Source organism: Ictalurus punctatus, chromosome 5, assembly GCF_001660625.3.
Source record: "Ictalurus punctatus breed USDA103 chromosome 5, Coco_2.0, whole genome shotgun sequence".
NCBI lineage: Eukaryota > Metazoa > Chordata > Actinopteri > Siluriformes > Ictaluridae > Ictalurus > Ictalurus punctatus.
The window spans coordinates 17,115,161-17,134,943 of NC_030420.2; the positions used below are offsets into that span (position 1 = coordinate 17,115,161).

The window sequence follows — 19,783 nt, forward strand, 5'->3', positions numbered from 1 at the left end:
CAAAATCACAGATATCACACTTAAAAAAAAAAAAAAAAATCTGATGTCTGATTTGAACATTAACTGTATCTTTAAAATAGTTTAAATATGTTTATTTTTTAACATTACATAATAACTGTAACATTACATAATGTCTTGGGAAAGTGTCAGTCAATCTGCACACCAGTTACAATGATGATACAAAGACGGCTGTCAGAGAAGACTCTTAGCTAGGGCACCTTTAAATGGATTCATTAGTATGATGAAGGTCAAGGGGTGTCTTTTGTCAGTAAGGAATGTGGTGTCTGAATAGAACTTTCTACCTCCAAATGGAGATAAATTCCTACTTAGATAGCAATAAACATAAAGCACTGAGTTTAGGCAGTGACTCAGTTGCTATGTAGAGCTACTGCAGTAAGTGAGAGAGAGAGAGGTGAGTGAGAGCACACCGTGGGAGAGAGTACGAGGGAGAGAGGGAGCGCTTTGCCAAGCTCACTGTGCCAGTGCGTATGTCTGAGCTGCTTGTGAGTGTGATTTGCTGTTCTACTCTAGGATGCTGTTTCTGTCTCCCCTCTTCTCTCTTAGCCCATCTCTTAATCTTCCCCAACAGCACTGCACTCTGCTCTGAAGATGATTTCTCTGAATGCATCCAGACCCATAAACCCATCTCACTGCCTATGGACATCCAAGAAGCTACACCACTGGTCATCCTTCCAGGGGACCTGCCCTCTCTGAAGTGGAACCTCAGTCATTAGTCTTGGCAAGTGAGTACTAGATGGGAAATAAACTCTCTGTCTACAAGGCAAAATAAATTGTGTTAACAGCTAGTTAGCTGCACAAAGACTGTGTTGATGTCCAAGTGTGTACATGTGTGGATGTGACTTCAAGTATATGTACACTGAAATCAGTTAACCTGTAGAATTGCCTGTATCAGTGTAGATATTTCAGTGTAGCCAACACAGTTATTATTGCCAAATCATAACAATTCATATAAGCTGACTGCTATTAAAAGTTATGAATGATAAGGTAAGTGAAATGGTGTCTCATTAGCAGTTGTAGCTTTTCCATTGGCTTCATCTACATCAAATTCAGTGGAATCACTTATGCTTAGAACTCATGCATTTAGTGTGAGACCAAGTTGTTGCAGCTTGTACCTTACCCAGAGGCAGAACAGACAGTGGGTGCTTGCAGTGCTAGAAAATTGCTTGTAATCATGAAACTGTACTCTGAAACAAGTAACTTCTAACATGGATTTATTTTATTACAGTTTTGTTACACAGTAGAACAGAACAGAATATTTTCCTTGTTTGTACTTTTTAAATGTTCATATTGTTGATTTGACATTTAGATATGTAAAGAGCTAAACCTTACAAATAGTAGCTGGATATGTGTGATGTAATGGCTGGATGCCCATGGCGTATGCTGAGATGGAAAAGTACTATGTGGGTGTAGAAACATGCATCAGAAAAAGAGCAGTACGAAGAGCTAATACTGTATGGTGGATGAGACTTATTTCTATGGAAACAGTACATCACCAGCCCCTCAACTTGCTCAGAGTCTCTTAATATAGATCCTGCTAAAAAAAACAAAAAAACAATAGAAACCATCACTAAAATTCTAATGGTTTAAACTACAAATACCATTACAAACCATCAGCTAACCATTAAAAATATTACCTTACCATTACTGGTTCTTAATGGTATCCACTAGACATAACCTGCCACCAATAGAAGGCAAGAAACCAGTAGAGACCCACAGAGACCATTATAGTTTCCATTAAAACCAATACAATTTCCATTATAACCATTAAAACCATTACAAATTCTATGATGATTTCCATTGTTTTTTTCAGCAGGTAATTAGACAAGTTGCAGCAGATCTCAACATGCCAACAATTAGATCTCACAAAGTTGCACGCTCCCAACCACTTACTGCCCCTGAGCAAGAAACCCCCCCAACATACACACAGAACAAATGTCCATTGTATAATGGAAACAGCTAATCAATGAAAGTGCAGCATGAGAAAGGAAAGAAGCAGAGCTAACGCTTTACATGGTGTATTTTTGGTGTTTGTGTAGCTCACCACCAGGCTACTCAAATGATCTGCACCACGATTACTCTAAATAGATAAATGTTCACTAAGTCACCTTCACTTGACTGCTGCTAGTTTATCATTAGTTTTTATTCCATTTTAAACTTTGTGCATTCATATGCAACTCGGTGTAACTGTTGTAATGATGTAAGCTGTATACAAATATGTTAGATGTAGTCTTGCAGAAGCTGATGGCAGGCTGGCATTTCCACTGCGCCACATCGTTGCATGTTAATAGGAGTCGTGAGGAGCTTGCAGCTTTCAATAATCCCCGAGTGCTTTTCTGTCGGCTTCACCACGAGCGCTAAACGGTCTGCTTTGAAAAATGTCTCCCCTCCCATAGCTAAGACTTGTGTAAAAACAAACAAACAAGCAAAAAAAATAAAATAAAATAATTAAAAAAAAACAGCGATAAAAAAAAGATTTTATTGCAATGTCCATCACTACAGCTCCTTTCTTGGAGTCGTGACTGAAACAGAAAAAAATGCTCATGACGCGTCGTGACCATGGATACGGTCGATGGACGAGTGAACTAGACACCATACGCAGAAGGAATATATGAAAAGCCATTAGGGTTAATCCACATGGTATTATGTGAAAAATAATTTACATGTTAACACGGATAATATGAGATTTTGTCTCACGCCTAGGTTTGTTTTCCTTTTTTTTTGTTGAAAGAAATATGGCCAAGAACTTGGATTCTCTCAATCACCCCCTCCTGCTCGGGAGCTGGAGTTTTCCCAAAACACAACGGACCTTTTTATTTATTTATTTATTTATTTATTTATTATTTAACATTTCGAAAGATGGTATTTCACTCATAATTCCCGCTACACAGAGAAGTGAGCCAAATGAGCCATGATGCAAGAACTGCTTTTGGTGCAGTTGCTGTTTGAACATCTTGGAAGCCGAAAGCTCCAGCTATGTGCTCACTGTTATTTGGACTGGAGACTTTGGGTGCCACCAGAGGTTGTTTTTTTTTTTGGGCGCCCAAGTATGGAATCCCAAACCTGTCAAAATAAGAAAATCTGCAAAGAAACGTAACAAAAAATTTATACATTAATAAATAGGCCTAAATAAATGAGTATTTACAGATTTATTGAATTATTTATGTATTATTGTATTTGTTTCCACATTTATTTATTTATACTTTGTCCAAATGACAGTGTATGAATGATGTAATGAGGGGGCGTGTTTTACTTCAGACATAGCAATTGAGCTCAGAGTGGGAGCTCAGTCTGGATTTCTAAAATGTCTTGGCATACATGAACAGAAACCGCATCTTCAACAACTCTGATAACAGACACTGTGACATGGAAGCACATGGAAGCATGTGAAATGGCCCAGAATTAATCACATTTACTATAAATGGATGTGGCTGATAGAGCTAAATGATAGAGCTTATTGTCGATGAGACTCACACACCAGCTCAGAACTCAAGCTCGAGCCACAAGCACGCATTTAACTAAATATTAGTAATATTTACTCCTCTCTTGCACAGTTCCCCATTGTAATCATACAGTCATCTTCCCATAGCGTACTACGTTCTTTTTGATTAAAGATGTCATTTACAGTACAGATGTGGCCTCTGAAAATGCGTGTCAAAGGAAAAATGATCCTGCGATTTCTTGCGGTATCATGCAGTATCGCCCGCTAACACGCGCATGCTGTGGGCGCAGGAAAGACAAGACCTTTTGAACAAACACAGCTTGGTAGTAGATACAGTAGTTCTTCCAAGACATATACTGTATACAGAATATATTCTTTTACCAACCAAACGGTGCAGTTTCTTGTACTGAAGCCCATGATCTGCTTGTGCTTGGCCGGCGGATCTGTGAACCTCTCTCAGAACCGTTTGTAATAAGCAGCAGAACACATTAAACGTTGTTCAGCCTGAAAAAAAAATGGAATCTGTGGCCGGTTAGATTTAAGAAAAAATATTATTCATGGTTTACATAAAAAATATTACGTTTCTCATCAAAATGTATGCTAAACCTAATTTAAATAAGTTTCTAATTTGAATTAAAAAGACTGAATGATACAAATTGTACGTGTACTACATAATTGGGTCAGTCTTCATTTAATGAACTTTTTTTTTTCAGTGTAGAAAGTCGATTTGTGTGTGCATGTGTAATTATTAACGTCCTTCAAAGTAGCATTGAATGAATTAAATTTTCTCCTTTTTTGCGAATGGAAACTTTTGTCCTTTTCTTAGATTTAAATTTTCACTATTGAAAAAAACTGGTTTAAAGTGAACACAGAAGTCCAAACACTGGGGAAAAAAAGCTCATTTGAATTTACTTAATTCAAATGTGTACATTGGTCCCACGTGATTGAATTGAGTTATATTAACATAATTTGTTTTCATACATCAGACACGATTTGACTATATACAGTGGGGGAAATAAGTATTGGATGTGTCAACATTTTTTTCAGTAAATATATTTCCTATGGGACTATTCTCTTGAAATTTTCACCAGACATCAATATTAACTCAAGAAATCCAGAAATATAAAGAATTCTCAACATTAAAGTCCATAAATGAAGTTATGTGTAATAAAGTGGAATGACATAGGAAAAATGTATTGGACACGCTGACTGTAATTTATTTAATACTTAGTGGAGGAGCTTTTGCTTGTAACGACGGCCTCAAGACGCTTCCTGTATGAAGAAATTAATCGGCCACAGTATTCAGTTGTGATTTTGGCCCATTCTTCTAAACATATTGTCTTTAAATTAAATTTTCAATTGGATTCAAGTCAGGTGATTGACTGGGCCATTCTAACGCCTTGTTTTTTTTCTCTGAAAGCAATTGAGAGTTTCCTTTGCTGTATGCTTTGGATCATTATCCTGCTGGAAGGTCCACCCACGTCTCATCTTCATCATCCTGGTGGATGACAGCAGATTCTTCTCAAGAATCTCCCGGTAAAGGGCTCCATTCATCGTTCCTTCAATTATATGAAGTCTGCCAGCCCCACACCATGATGCTTCCACCTCAAAACTTCACTGTTGGTATAGTGTTTTAAGGGTGATGTGTGGTGCCATTTCTTCTCCAAACATGGTGTGTAGTATGACGGCCAAAAAGTTAAATTTTTCTCTCGTCTGACCAGACTACACTCTCCCAGTATTTCATAGACTTGTCCAAATGAGTTGTAGCAAACTTCAAATGAGCTTCGACATGCCTTTTCTTTAGTAATGGAGTCTTGTGGGGTGAACGTGATCAGTGGAGTGCATTGCCTATTGTTTTCTCTGTGACAATGGCCTCCAAGTGTTTCTGGAGCTCTTTCTGAGTGGTCTTTGGCTCTTGGGCTACTCTTCTGACTATTCTTCAGACTCCCTGGTCAGAAATCTTGCGAGGAGCTCCTGTGCGTGGCCAGTTGATGACGAAGTGATGTTGCTTCCACTAGTGGATAATGCCCCCAATGGTGCTTACTGGAAGATTCAGACGTTTTGAAATACATCTGTATCCGATTCCATCAAACTGTTTTGCAACAATAAGGTTCCAAACGTCTTGGGAGAACTCTTTGCTTTTACCCATCATGAGATGTTTCTTGTGAGACACCTTGGTAACGAAATGCCTTTTTATAGACTATCAATTTACTACCCCAGCTGATATGAATTTGTACAGATAAGGGGTATAATTACTTATGGATTTCAGCTGGTTCCTTGCCATATACTTTTTTCCTGTGTCATTCCACTTTATTATACTTAACTTTATTTATGGACTTTCATGTTGTGAATTCTTTATATTTCCAGATTTCTTGAGTTAGTACTGAAGTCTGGTGAAAATTTAATTGGAAATATATTTACTGAAAAAAATTTTGACGGGTCCAATACTTATTTCCCCCACTGTATGCTCAATGCCCCGAATAAAATTTTATTTCACCCGAGCTGAGGATTGAACCCTGGTTGCTGGTATTCTACAACAGCCACATTAACACTGCATTATTCTACCGCAGACATTTTACCATGTTAATCTAAATACTATAGTTATAGTACCTGTACTATGTGAATCGATCAAAAATAAACCAAATATTCAAACATTTTATGTATTAATTTAAACATGTGGCAACATTTATCAAATATGTTGTTACAGAAAGAGCATATTCACCACCTTTGTTATTAAAGTGTTTACACTAATGTCCTTCAGTTGATGTTACCTTGCAATAATAGAGGCCATAATAGAGGCTCCAATGATTTCTAAAATATTGTGTTGATAAACCGACACCTGCAGGGGAGACCCGGTATGTTTGTAACATGGGGAGAATTGTAACCCCACCAATTCCACCAATCAGGGATAATTTCAGTGTTTACACACTTTATCCTCAATCCCACATTGTGTTTGTCAAGGCTAGAAATAAGCACATGCAGATTCTATAGAGAAAAAACAGAAAGTACATTTTTGACCAAAACTATTTGACCATTTTGTTTAGTACTTTTGCAGATACAATCATATGACTCATATTATATTAAATTGTAGTTTCTCATTCAAAATTTGATCCATTTCCCCCCCGTAAATTTCAACCCACTATGCTTATACGGTTAGCTAAACAATAGCTTACAGGGGTGATGTGGGTTATAACACATCTTAAAAATGTGTTACAACCATCCCCTTACATACAATTAAGAACACTTTGTTGATTTTAATCATTTTACAGAATGCCTAGACAGTGGAGAAAAAAGACAGACAGAGGTGTGTCTGCCAATGTTTTTATTTATTTATTTATTTTAAAAAAAGCATCTGATGAGGTCACAAAGAAGGGCAAGTCTGTCAGATCAGTTGTAAAGGGACATGGGATCTGCCATGTAACATTGAGCAGATACTGCAAATCACTGCAGAAGCTGAGAGACCAGGGGTCCATTGATCTTCCCAGTGTAGGTTACTGGAGCAGCTGCAAAGTTTTCCCTGAGGTGAAGAAGGAAGTGTTAGCTCACTATTTGACTCAGGCAGCAGACCTGTATTATGGACTGACTCCACGTGAGGTATGCATATGAAAGGTTAGCCACCGGAGACCAGAGTAGAATTGAATACTAGTATAGGCGCCAGAGAAATTGAAAATTTTTTTGTCTATGTAGTCAAGTTTATATTCCACTTTCTTTTACAGTATGTCACAATGTTTGCATATCAACTGACTAATCAACTAATATATAACGTCCACAAACATGGGATGAGAAGCAGATGGAAGGTCCTGAGTGGTTCACATTTTTTATGAAGCACAACCCCAGCCTTTCAATGAGGAGTCCAGAGGAAACAAGCATTACACAGGCCACAAGTTAAACCGCACAAACTTGGAACATCTCTTCAACATCCTTGGACAGGGTATTAAGAGTTACAACTTAGACGGGAGCAACATATGGAATGTAGATGAAACTGCGGTAATAACAGTTTAGTCACCATACCGTGTTGTTGTACATCACAGAGTCAAGCAGATGGGTGCAATGAGGTGAGGTGAGAGAGGTGTGCTCGTGTCAGTAGCATATTCTGTGTAAGCACTGGGAAAATACTTATTTGTATTACCCCATAAATGTTACAGGGAATAATTTATTCAGAGTGGGCCTGCAAGGAGTGTCAGAAGCGGTAATGCCTCAGGATGGATGCAACAGGAAGACTAACCCTTTAATTCCATGATCACTTTGTAAAACACATAGGTCCCACAAACATGGCCCCAACAAGAGAGTTGTCAATTGAAACAATGGAAAGGATTATAAAAAAATCCTTCAAGAAGGAAATCCAACACGGAGTGTGGCAAAAGATGTTGATTGTTACCAGTCATTTGTGTCTAAAATTTGGTGCAAGTATAAACAAAATGGGAATGATGCAAAAGGAAAACATACGGGTCGACCAAGGAAGATGTCAAAGAATCAGGATAGAAAATGCAAAGCAATATGCCTTGAAAATGGAAAATGCACAACAAAACAAATGGGTGGAACCAGGAGTCAATATTTGTGATAGAACTCTTTCACAGAAAGCGAAAACTGTTCTGTGGTCAGAGAAATCGAAATTAGAAATTCTTTTTGAAAACCATGTGTCCATTGGAAAGTGGACTAAAGAGGAGAGTGACCATCAGGCTTTTTATCAGTGCTCAGTTCAAAAGCCTGCATCACTGATGGTATGAGGGTGCATTCGTGCCTATGGAATGGGCAGCTTGCACAACTGAAAAGGCACCATCAATGCTGAAAGGTATATACAGGTTTTAGAACAGCATATGCTTCTATCCAGATTCCATGCCATCTTTATGTCGCTCTAAGATACTTTTTTTTTTACACCCAATCATGTTACTGACCCCTTGCCAAGTAACCTAATTAGTTGCAAAATGTTCTTCCTGCTGTTTTAGTAACACTTACTTTTCCAGCCTTTTGTTGCCCCTCCCAACTTTTTTGAGACGTGTTGCCACCATGAAATTCAAAATGAACTTTTTTCTTTTCTTCAAATGGTACATTTACTCAGTTTAAATATTTTATATGTTTTCTATGTTCTACTGTGAATAAAATATGGGTTTATGAGATTTGCAAATCATTGCATTCTGTTTTTATTTACATTTTACACAGCATCCTAAATTTTTTGGAATTGGGTTTGTAAATCGAAAGATAAGATGTATAGGTAAATCAAGGAAAGAAGAGGTTATTTATAATAGAATAATGTTACGGAATTCCAATTTAAATAGCACACTTAATTTCCTGATGAAATTCCCACATTTTCCCTTCTCTATCATGGTTCCCTAATAATCACCATCCCAGAATCGGCTACATCACTCTCTCCTCTCCACTAATAGCTTTTGTGTGGTGGCCATTCTGGCGCACTATGGCTGCCGTCGCACCATCCAGGTGGATGCTACACATTGGTGGTGGTTGAGGAGATTACCCCCCGGCCCCCTACCATGTAAAGCGCTTTGAGTGCCTAGAAAAGTGCTACATAAATGTAACTAACTAGCTTAAAATAATAGTGAAACATTCAAATGGGCTATGTGAACAATGTCCTGTTGAAGAAAAAATGCCTCATGCGATTCTTCAGTGTATCAAGTATGACAAGAAAGGAACAATATGATAGAAGAAATGAAGAAAAATGGAATTCAAGAATTAAACTTTAAGGTTTTAATAAAATGGTCCATAAAAAAACAGCAAAGCTTTCTTAGATTTTATTAGGGCTGATAAATAGAATTTGAAACTCTGTTCCACACTCTGGAGCAAAAGGTGGCGGTAATGAACCTATTACGCTGGTTGCCAGTCATTGTTAAAAAAGAAGAAGAAGAAGAAGAAGAAGAAGAAGAAGAAGAAGAAGAAGAAGAAGAAGAAGATGATGATCTCTCCGCTGGCATTATTCAGCTATTCACGTAGGAATGGGGGAAGGAGCTTGCTGAAGCACAGACTCTCATTCGATTTTGAGGCCTATAGACAGGACATGGAAGCTCCTATTGGTTCAAATGAGTTGTTATTCAATAGGTCACTGCCCAGGGGCCATTTTGAGATCTAGCATTTGGGTGTGTTCAGTCGTGCGCTAAGGAGATATGGAAAACAACGTGGTCTTCTGAGATAATTTGGAATGACACAGCATCAGTTTGTGCAGATTTATTGATGTAAAATGTGTTTTATACCAAATGTTGTTACATAATTGGATTGTTTGGACCTTTGCCAGTACAACAAGTGTTTTTGTTGGGATGTTATAGATCAGTGGAGTGCTATGAAGCTTCAAGGGTGAGTTGCCTCTGTTTGGTGTTTATTTGTTTGTATGCTGGTGGTCTGATTGTATCTTTAAACGGTTTATATCAATTGAATCACAAGATTCTTTGCTTTCCAATGGTATATTGCAGGAGTACATTTAGTTGCGGTCAGAAGTTTACATACACTCATCATGAACATGAATGTCATGGCAATATTGGGCTTCAATAATTTATTTGAACTTTTTTTTCTGGGGCAGAATGATTGTACAACATACATCTTTAATAAATAAAAAAAAACAAGAATTGGTTCACAAGTTTTATTTATACATGATTTATTTGGAGATTTCTGTAGTCAACACAAGGTCAAAATTATGCATACAGGGTCAGAAATATACATACAGTACACCTAATATTTAGTCGAATGTCCCTTAGCAAGTTTCACCTTGAGCAGACCCTTTTGGTAGCCATCAACCAACCTCTGGCAGAATTCTGGTTGGATATTTGACAATGCTTCTTGGCAGAATTGGTCAAGTTCAATGACATTTGTTGGTTTCCTGGCCCTGACTCGACTTTTAAGCACAGTCCACAAATTTTCGATAGGGTTGAGATCAGGACTTTGGGGAGGCCATTCCAAAAGCTTAAAGTTAGCCTGCTTTATCCATTCCAGAATAAGCTTGGATGTGTGTTTGGGGCCATTGTCCTGTTTGAACACCCAATTGTGTTCAAGTTTCAACCGTCTGGCTGATTGTTTGAGATTATACTGAATAATTCTAAGGTAGTCCTCCTTCTTCATTATTCCATCCACTTTGTGCAATACAGTAGTTCCACTGGCAGCAAAATAGCCCCAGAGCATAATGCTACCACCACCATGCTTAACAGTTGGTAGTGTTCTTGGGGTTCTTGGGGAATGACTCACCTTTACTCCTCCAAACATACTTCTGGTCATTGTGACCAAACAACTCAATCTTTGTCTCAACTGACCTTAAAAGCTTCCTCCAGAAGGCTTTTTCTTTGTTCATATGGTCAGCTGCAAACTTGAGATGGACATGGTGTAATTTTAGGAGCAGGAGCTTCTTTCTTGGACTGCAGCCTTACAGTCCATGACCATGTAAAACTCACTTGACTGTAAACAGTGACACTGATGGTCTAGTAGCTTCCAGTTCATGGCAGGCCTGTGCCTTGGTGGTTCCTGAGTTTTTCTTGACTGTCCGAACCAATTTACTCTCAGCTGAGGGTGACAGTTTCGGTCTTCTTCCAGACCTTGGCAAAGTGCCTACAGTTCCCAATAACTTGTAGTTACATACAATTTTTTGAACTGATGATCTTGGAATCTGCCTTTTTTTATTTATTTTTTTTTTTTTAGAAATAGCTCCAAGAGACGTTCCTGACTTGTGCAAATCCACTATCCTCTTTTTCAAATTTGCACTGTGCTCCTTGGACCTTCCTGTAGTACTGTGTGTTGGTCAATACAATGAGTGCTGTCAAACATACACTTTTTATGTTGGCACAGAGAAGCTGCCAGCTGTAGTCAATCATGATCACTAACAGAAAATTAAGAGGCCTTGGTTTTGGCAAATTAAAGGACATTTTGGAACATTCAGCACCACTGAATTAATAATCTAAGTGTTTGTATGTATATTTTTGACTCTGTATGTACAGTCAGGGGAAAAAAGTATTTGATCCCCTGCTGATTTTGTACGTTTGCCCACTGACAAAGAAATGATCGGTCTATAATTTTAATGGTAGGTTTATTTGAACAGTGAGAGACAGAATAACAACAAGAAAATCCAGAAAAATGCATGTCAAAAATGTTATGAATTGATTTGCATTTTAATGAGGGAAATAAGTATTTGACCCCCTCTCAATCAGAAAGATTTCTGGGACATGTGTCTTATACAGGTAACGAGCTGAGATTAGGAGCACTCTTAAAGGGAGTGCTCCTAATCTCAGCTTGTTACCTGTATAAAAGACACCTGTCCACAGAAGCAATCAATCAATCAGATTCCAAACTCTCCACCATAGCCAAGACCAAAGAGCTCTCCAAGGATGTCAGGGACAAGATTGTAGACCTACACAAGTCTGGAATGGGCTACAAGACCATTGCCAAGCAGCTTGGTGAGAAGGTGACAACAGTTGGTGCGATTATTCGCAAATGGAAGAAACACAAAAGAACTGTCAATCTCCCTCGGCCTGGGGCTCCATGCAAGATCTCACCTCGTGGAGTTGCAATGATCATGAGAACAGTGAGGAATCAGCCCAGAACTACACGGGAGGATCTTGTCAATGATCTCAAGGCAGCTGGGACCATAGTCACCAAGAAAACAATTGGTAACACACTACGCTGTGAAGGACTGAAATCCTGCAGCGCCTGCAAGGTCCCCCTGCTCAAGAAAGCACATATACATGCCCGTCTGAAGTTTGCCAATGAACATCTGAATGATTCAGAGGACAACTGGGTGAAAGTGTTGTGGTCAGATGAGACCAAAATGGAGCTCTTTGGCATCAACTCAACTCGCTGTGCTTGGAGGAGGAGGAATGCTGCCTATGACCCCAAGAACACCATCCCCACTGTCAAACATGGAGGTGGAAACATTATGCTTTGGGGGTGCTTTTCTGCTAAGGGGACAGGACAACTTCACCGCATCAAAGGGACAATGGACAGGGCCATGTACCTTCAAATCTTGGGTGAGAACCTCCTTCCCTCAGCCAGGGCATTGAAAATGGGTCGTGGATGGGTATTCCAGCATGACAATGACCCAAAACACACGGCCAAGGCAACAAAGGAGTCGCTCAAGAAGAAGCATATTAAGGTCCTGGAGTGGCCTAGCCAGTCTCCAGACCTTAATCCCATAGAAAATCTGTGGAGGGAGCTGAAGGTTCGAGTTGCCAAACGTCAGCCTTGAAACCTTAATGACTTGGAGAAGATCTGCAAAGAGGAGTGGGACAAAATCCCTCCTGAGATGTGTGCAAACCTGGTGGCCTACTACAAGAAACGTCTGACTTCTGTGATTGCCAACAAGGGTTTTGCCACCAAGTACTAAGTCATGTTTTGCAGAGGGGTCAAATACATATATCCCTCATTAAAATGCAAATCAATTTATAACATTTTTGATATGCGTTTTTCTGGATTTTTTTTGTTGTTGTTATTCTGTCTCTCACTGTTCAAATAAATCTACCATTAAAATTATAGAATGATCATTTCTTTGTCAGTGGGCAAACGTACAAAATCAGCAGGGGATCAAATACTTTTTTCCCTCACTATATAATTTTGGATCTGTGTTGATTACAGAAAACCCCTTTGAATTATTAGTTTAATAATTAGTTTGAGTGGTCGAGACCTGTCTGCTTGCTCTATCTTTCCTTGTTATCATCTCTGCTGCCTGGTTCAAAACTACACTGGTTTTACCTTGGTTATGGCCATGACTGCTGACTCTGTTGAACTTTCTTCCAACTGTTCTTGAATGGAAGGTTCAGTCTTTATTCTAGTGAAAGTGTCCATGGTGGTAAAAACATCCAAAATGGCAGTAGAGTAATTGCTAGCCATTGTCCAAATTGAGTTGTTCTGAGTTAGTCAATTTGAATTGTCCTTCTGTCATCTCCTGTTGTGGAGCTCAATGTAAATTGGGTTGCTTTATATATTGCTTTCTTAGGTTCTCCTCTATATGTCTTATGCGTCTTATGTGTCTTGCAACCCACATCATAGATTCTTAAGGTAAGTCTAGGCCCAACCCTTTTGGTCCTGACCATTATGCATCCTGACAGTGCTTCATACCTGGGCTGTCTCACTCTTTCTGTCCCTATGATGGCAGAAGCTGCCATTTCTTTCCATAGGCCAAAGTTTAACTTGGTATTGGTTAAATCAAGCCTTTTATCTTCCTGAGTCTGGATTGTTCCTAACCAGTTCTCAAAACTTGCCATTGTCCTTCCTTTTAAGGTCATGGTAGGATCAAATGAAAATGACGACATTATCTCTCCTGTCCTTCCTTCCCTTCCACTAATCCTAGTGGGCTACAATTCCTTCTGTCATCCAGATGGATTTTAGCAAAGGGACTTTCCATATCTTCACATCTTTTACACTTTTTTTACACTCTATGGTTTGTTCATCCCATCCACAGCTACAAGCACTTCCTAACAATTTTAGGCCTGTTATACACATTACACTTTCTGCAATTGCATTTGGGGATATACTGGATCTCCCAAATCACAGATTTTCCCTGGGCCAATCTGCACTTCCCACAGATTACTATAGACCCTATCTCACATGCTGGGGGATCTAAGGGATTAGTATTCCACTCATTACAGCCCCATTCATCCTTGTGATTTTTTTAATAGGCCTGGGCCAAATTCTTTGGTCCAGTGTATTGCACTGTAGCAGCATCTTGCCTACAGATTGCACACATTCCTGTTTTATATTGCTCTACTACCACTAGTTCCTCATGCTGTGAGCTTCATAGAGATCCTTGGGCCCTTGCCAGATTGTGATTTAAGGCAGTGGTATATATGATGCAGATTTGTCTGAGTTCCACCCTAATCATTCATTTTAGGCATGTCACTAAACAGATTAAGTCGATTTTTTTTTTCCATACTCAAATCTCTTAATGTTTGGAGTCTGTTGGCTTCAGTTACAACAGTGTTGGATCCTGTCACTTCCTTGACTATGTCTTTTGTTCCTCAGGCTTCTTTACACCTTCCTTTCTTTACTTTTCTCTGTAAGTAAACTATGCCTCCTACCTTTAGTGGATTTATCTTTGTCAAGACCTTGCTTGTTTTAGTAGTTTCTGGAGTAGCCTGATTTAGATAATGGAGACATAACTCCATGTTAATATCCCATGGGTTAGATTGATCTGTATTCTTTACAAACCAGTCTTTTATTTCCCTTATCCTTCTTTCTGCTATTCCATTGGATGGTGGATTATAAGGAACTGACTTCACTAAGTGTATTTTCCTTTCCTTGCAAAATTACTCTACCATCTTTTCACAAATGTTATGTGCATTGTCTGTTCTGATGCTTAGTAGTCTTCCATGGTCTGTACACCATGGTATGTACACCTTATAGGCCCTGCAAAATCTATAATTACTTGTTGACCCTTATAGATTTTTGGTAAGCTAGAAAAGTCTGAATTTCTTGATGTTTTAGTTTTTCTGCAACCGAGCACGAAGGCGGAGCGATGTCCAAAGCGAAGCCTGGTATAGTGAGGTTCGAGGCAGAGCAGGGAAGAAAAGCGGAGCTCTTGGCTATGCCGGAAGGCCAAGCGTCTTCAGCTGAACAGGGCGACTGAGCGGCGTCCTCAGCTGAACAGGAATGCTGAGCGGCGTCTGCAGACAAGCAGAGAGGTTGAACAACGTTCTCCGTCGACTCAGCATGCTGGACGAGAGCCACAGTGGGGGAGGGAGGGTGGGAAATGGTTCCAGCCTGGTTGGAAGGCTCCCCTTTGGCATACCCCATGGTGGAATACATCACATCAAGCCATTCCTGATTGTTTTTAATTAGGGAGAATTTACCTTCGTTCTCCCACCTTGGTTTCTCCCTTTCATACGGGGACTCTTGGATCCTGAAAAATTCTGCTGCATCCATAGTAGGTCTTGCGTTCTGTCACGTTTTAGAGGCGTAGACGGATGCAAGTGCAGATTAGATTTTAATTGAAAATACAAACAAACGCCAAGCAGTAACTATAGATCTTGTGGCAAAAACTGCTAGCTCAACTAAAAGATTGGTTTCCTTTTTTCTTTTGACTAGAGCTCTGCTGAGCAGTTGTTTGCATGTTTCTGCGGTCTTAGTCCATTTAAATTCTTTTCCTCTCAAAGTCTCATAGATTGGTTTTGCTATTTTAACCAATCCGGGTACAGCTTCTATAGTAATTGATTATGCCCATGAGGCTCTGTACCTGTTTTAGCATGTCAGTTGACTGACTTTTACAATTTTCCAGATTTTCTTTATTGTTTGGAAATGCCTTATGTACTTCCTGTAATTTCAAACCTAGGATGTCTACTTTATCTTTTGCCACGTCCATCTTTCTAATGAGGGTTTTAATCCTGTGGAAGTTATCCTGTTCAGGACCTCATCCAGTATTTCCAAGTGTTCTTTTTCCTGTTTCTGTTATGATTAAAAGATCATCTATGTATACTGTTACTTTTAATGCTTTTAGGATATCTATCATTATTCCTTGGAACACATTTGGAGCATTTAGATAAGCTTGTGGCAGTACACTATAGCAGTATTGCATTCCTTCATAAGTGAAAGCTGTTTTCACTCTACTTTCCCTTCCACTCAATTGGAACTGACCAAAATCCATTTGGCAAATCAATTATAATCAGGATTCTTTCTGTTTCTATTATGTCAGTTGTTTCTTCAGCATTTATCAGATATCTGGTATCTGGGGTAGTTAACTTATTCAATGCATTGAAGTTTGTTACTAATCTCCATGATCCACCTGGTTTTGCTACTGCTTGAATTGGGGAGTTTGTGGGAGCGTTCCCAACTTGGGAAATAATCCCTAACTCTTATAAATTCTCTCAGTGTGATTCGGATTTCTGATTGTGCCTTTTTGTTTATGGGATATTGTACCTGTCTTTTGTGTGCTGCTCTCTCAATCCTGTGGGAGTACTTGGAATCTACCTATATTTGTGGGAGTATTTTCTAAGAATCCTGTCAAATTCTGTTTTGTCTTGGATGATTGTTTCTTCCAGGATTCTTTTTATTTCTTTGTTTTTATCAACTGGTTTAATCCAGGCTACTAACTTTTTGAGATAAATCCTGATTTCCTTCTATTACTGTTATGCCATCTTTTTATATAGGATTTTTTTTATTCTACTTTTTCTTGATCATCTCATACTTTTATTTGTCCTATTTTGGTGTTTCCAGCCTCATTGGCAGTTGAAATTTCTGCCCCTGTATCAATTGTATATTCTACTTCTTTATGGTTAACAATTAGTTTCCCATTTTTCTCTTTTACTTTTTCTGAGGCTATTGCTTGCTTTAAGGAGGCCACCTTATCCTATTTGGGAGATTTGTAGCCTGCCCTTTTCTGGGGTTTTTCTTTTTCTTCTTTTTTCTTGTTGTTGGCTGCACTCTCTTTATGGTTTGAGACTTGCTTTGTATTGCTTGTGCAGCCTTTTTTCTTTTTTCCATGCTTCTATCTCTCTCTTCTTAAGAGAGTTTGCTCCAGTCTTCCTTCTTAATCCTACCCCCAATTTTATTACCTTATGGTAAGTCTTTTCTGTTCTGAGAGGGTTTATGTGAGGTGAGAATGATTCCCTGTTTTGTGGTTTGTAGGGTGATTGAGTTTTGGTTTTCTAACACAGAGTTGATTAAACTCTTGTGTAGTTGTTTCTGCTCCTATCAGCCTGAATTCTCTCATTTCTGGTACTGCGTGTTCTTCTCCTGTCATACCACCGCAAACCAGCAACTCCATTTCCCAGAATGCATCACAAACTACAAACATGGCCGACAACAACTACATTTCCCAAACACATATACACACACGGACATGTTCACCAACCCCCAGAGTTCTAATTAGAGACACCTGTTTCCAATCACACACACACACTCACAATACTCCTTTTTAGAGACTCTCATTCACTTATCATGTTGTGAAGTATATGCTCAGTTGCCTAGTGTCCCTGTCTATACCTGTCTATACCTAGTGTCCCTGTCTATATGTGTATGTTTAATCTTTTTTTTTTTTTTTTTTTTTTTAAACATTGCTCATGTTTATGACCTGTCTCTTTTCCATGTCCTGCTTGTACTGTTTGCCTGATTGCCTGACCTCTGAGTGTTCATGATTATTGACTTCTGCCTGTGGACTTGTTGTTCTATTAAACTACCATATCTGCACTTGCTTCTGTCTGCACCTCCATCTTGTGACAGAATACTTTGCCCAAACATGGAAGCAGCAGGTATGTCTGAGTGGCATCCAGCCGTCGACGCCCATGGATGGCTCATGGGAGAACACCACCAGCAGCTCAGCTATCTGATCGAACAGGTCACTCATCTTTCCCAGAACACACCGGCAGTCATGTAGACTCACACCCCAGTGCATTTAACCTGGTCCATATCTGGCAGGGGGACGAGTGGAAAACAGCCTTCAGTACCACTTCTGGCCACAATGAGTACTTGGTCATGCCATATGGACTCTCTAGCGTCCTCTCAGTGTTCCAGTGCCTAATCAACGACATCCTGAGGGACATGCTGGGGAGGTATGTCATCACATATATTGACGACATAATAGTATATTCCAGTTGTTTTTAAGAACACATCCTCCACATACACCAGGTGTTGAAGAAGCTTCTCCAGCATCAACTCTATATCAAAGCAGAATTCCACAACACACCAGATCATTTCTGGGCTACATTATTAGCCCTGGGGGAGTTGTCATGGACCATGACAAGGTGAAAGCAGTGGTGGATCGGCCCATTCCTCACACAGTCAAAGAGTTGCAATGATTCCTGGGTTTCACCAACTTCTACAGGCATTTCATAAGAGGATTCAGGACCATAGCACACCCATTGACGTCCCTGCTGAAAGGAAAACCTAAACGTCTGCCATGGAACCCAGCCGCTGAAACCGCATTCAAACGACTCAAACAGGCATTCACCACAGCTTCCCCTCTCAAGCACCCAGATCCCACCAAACCCTTCATGGTGGAAGTAGATGCTTCAGAGACTGGAGTCGGTGCTCTGTTGTCTCAGAGGTTTTGTCTTCTCCAAAAAGTTGTCCTCAGCAGAAAGGAACTATGATGTGGGGAACAGAGAACTTTTGGTAGTAAAATTAGCCCTGGAAGAATGGCCACACTGGCTAGAGGAGTAAACACACCCATTCATCTTCTTCACGGACCATAAGAACCTTGAATATCTCCGCAGTGCTAAACACCTCACCAAGTGTGCTGGTCCTTGTTCTTCTCATTTTTCAAGTTCATGCTGTCCTATCGACCATAACCAAAGATACCTATCGACCAGAACCAAAGCTAATGGACTCTCCCGGGTACACAGCCCAGAGATTCAAAAATAAGCTCCGACGAGTTCATTCTCCCACGTACCTGTTTCCTCAGCTCCATTGAGTGGGAATTAGATCAGACCCTGGCATGAATCCCAAGCTCTCAGATCCCAGCTGCATGTCCCTCTGGTAAACAGTATGTTCCTGCACAGCACTGGCTGGAAATCATCACTTCGGCCCACACGGCGTTCGCCACAAGCCACCCAGGTACACAGCGTATCTAATACGTGAGAAGTACTGGTGGCCCAATATGCTGAGGTATGTGCATCAAGTGGTCTTGTCATGTTCAACCTGTGCCCAGTCCTAGGTTTCTTGAACAGTAACAAGGGGCAAACTAATTATTCTGCCCATTCCAGATCGTCCTTGGTCACACATCTCCGTGGATTTCCTCACCAACTTGCCAGAGTCTCAGGGAAACGCAAGCATCTTGGTGGTTGTGAACAGGTTCTCAAAGTCACTCCACTTAATTCCACTACATACTTCCCATCAGCATTTACCACAGTGGAATTACTGTTCCAACACGTGTTCTGATATTTTGGAATCCCTGAAGAGATCATCAGTGACGGAGGGCCACAATTCACATCATGAGTGTGGTCCAGCTTCATGAGCAAAATGAACGCCACTGTCAGTCTAACCCCAGGATACCATACACAAGCCAACGGCAAAGTGGAACATGCCAACCAAGAGATCGGTTGGTTCCTCTGAACATTCTGTGCAGCCAACCCAGAGGACTGGTCCAGATTCATCTCCGCCAAATACGCCCAGAATTCCCTACGTCATTCAACGACACAACTCCCCTCGTTCCAATGTGTGTTAGGCTATCAGCCACCTTTATTCCCGTGGAATGCCAACACCACAGATTCCCCAGCAGTTGACCACTGGTTCCACTGGATCGAGCAGTTCTGGGAAAGCACTCATCAATGCCTTAGACAAGCCACCCATATCTACGAGCAGAAAGCTGACCGTCATCGCAGCGCATCCATGCTACCAGCTAGGTGACCAAGTCTGGCTCTCTACTAAGGACCTCAGACAAACACAATCCTGTAAGAAACTCAGTCCATG

General features: G+C 40.0%; 1 protein-coding gene across 1 annotated transcript in view; it reads left to right on the forward strand.

Annotated features, from left to right (window-relative positions):
* The first annotated feature begins 458 nt into the window (after positions 1–458).
* LOC108265536 (citron Rho-interacting kinase) overlaps positions 459–19,783 on the forward strand; it is a 139,162-nt gene continuing 119,837 nt past the window's right edge. The window contains exon 1 of the mRNA XM_017467973.3: positions 459–743. The gene's annotated coding sequence lies outside the window, so the exon portion shown is untranslated. The remainder of the gene's footprint in view (positions 744–19,783) is intronic.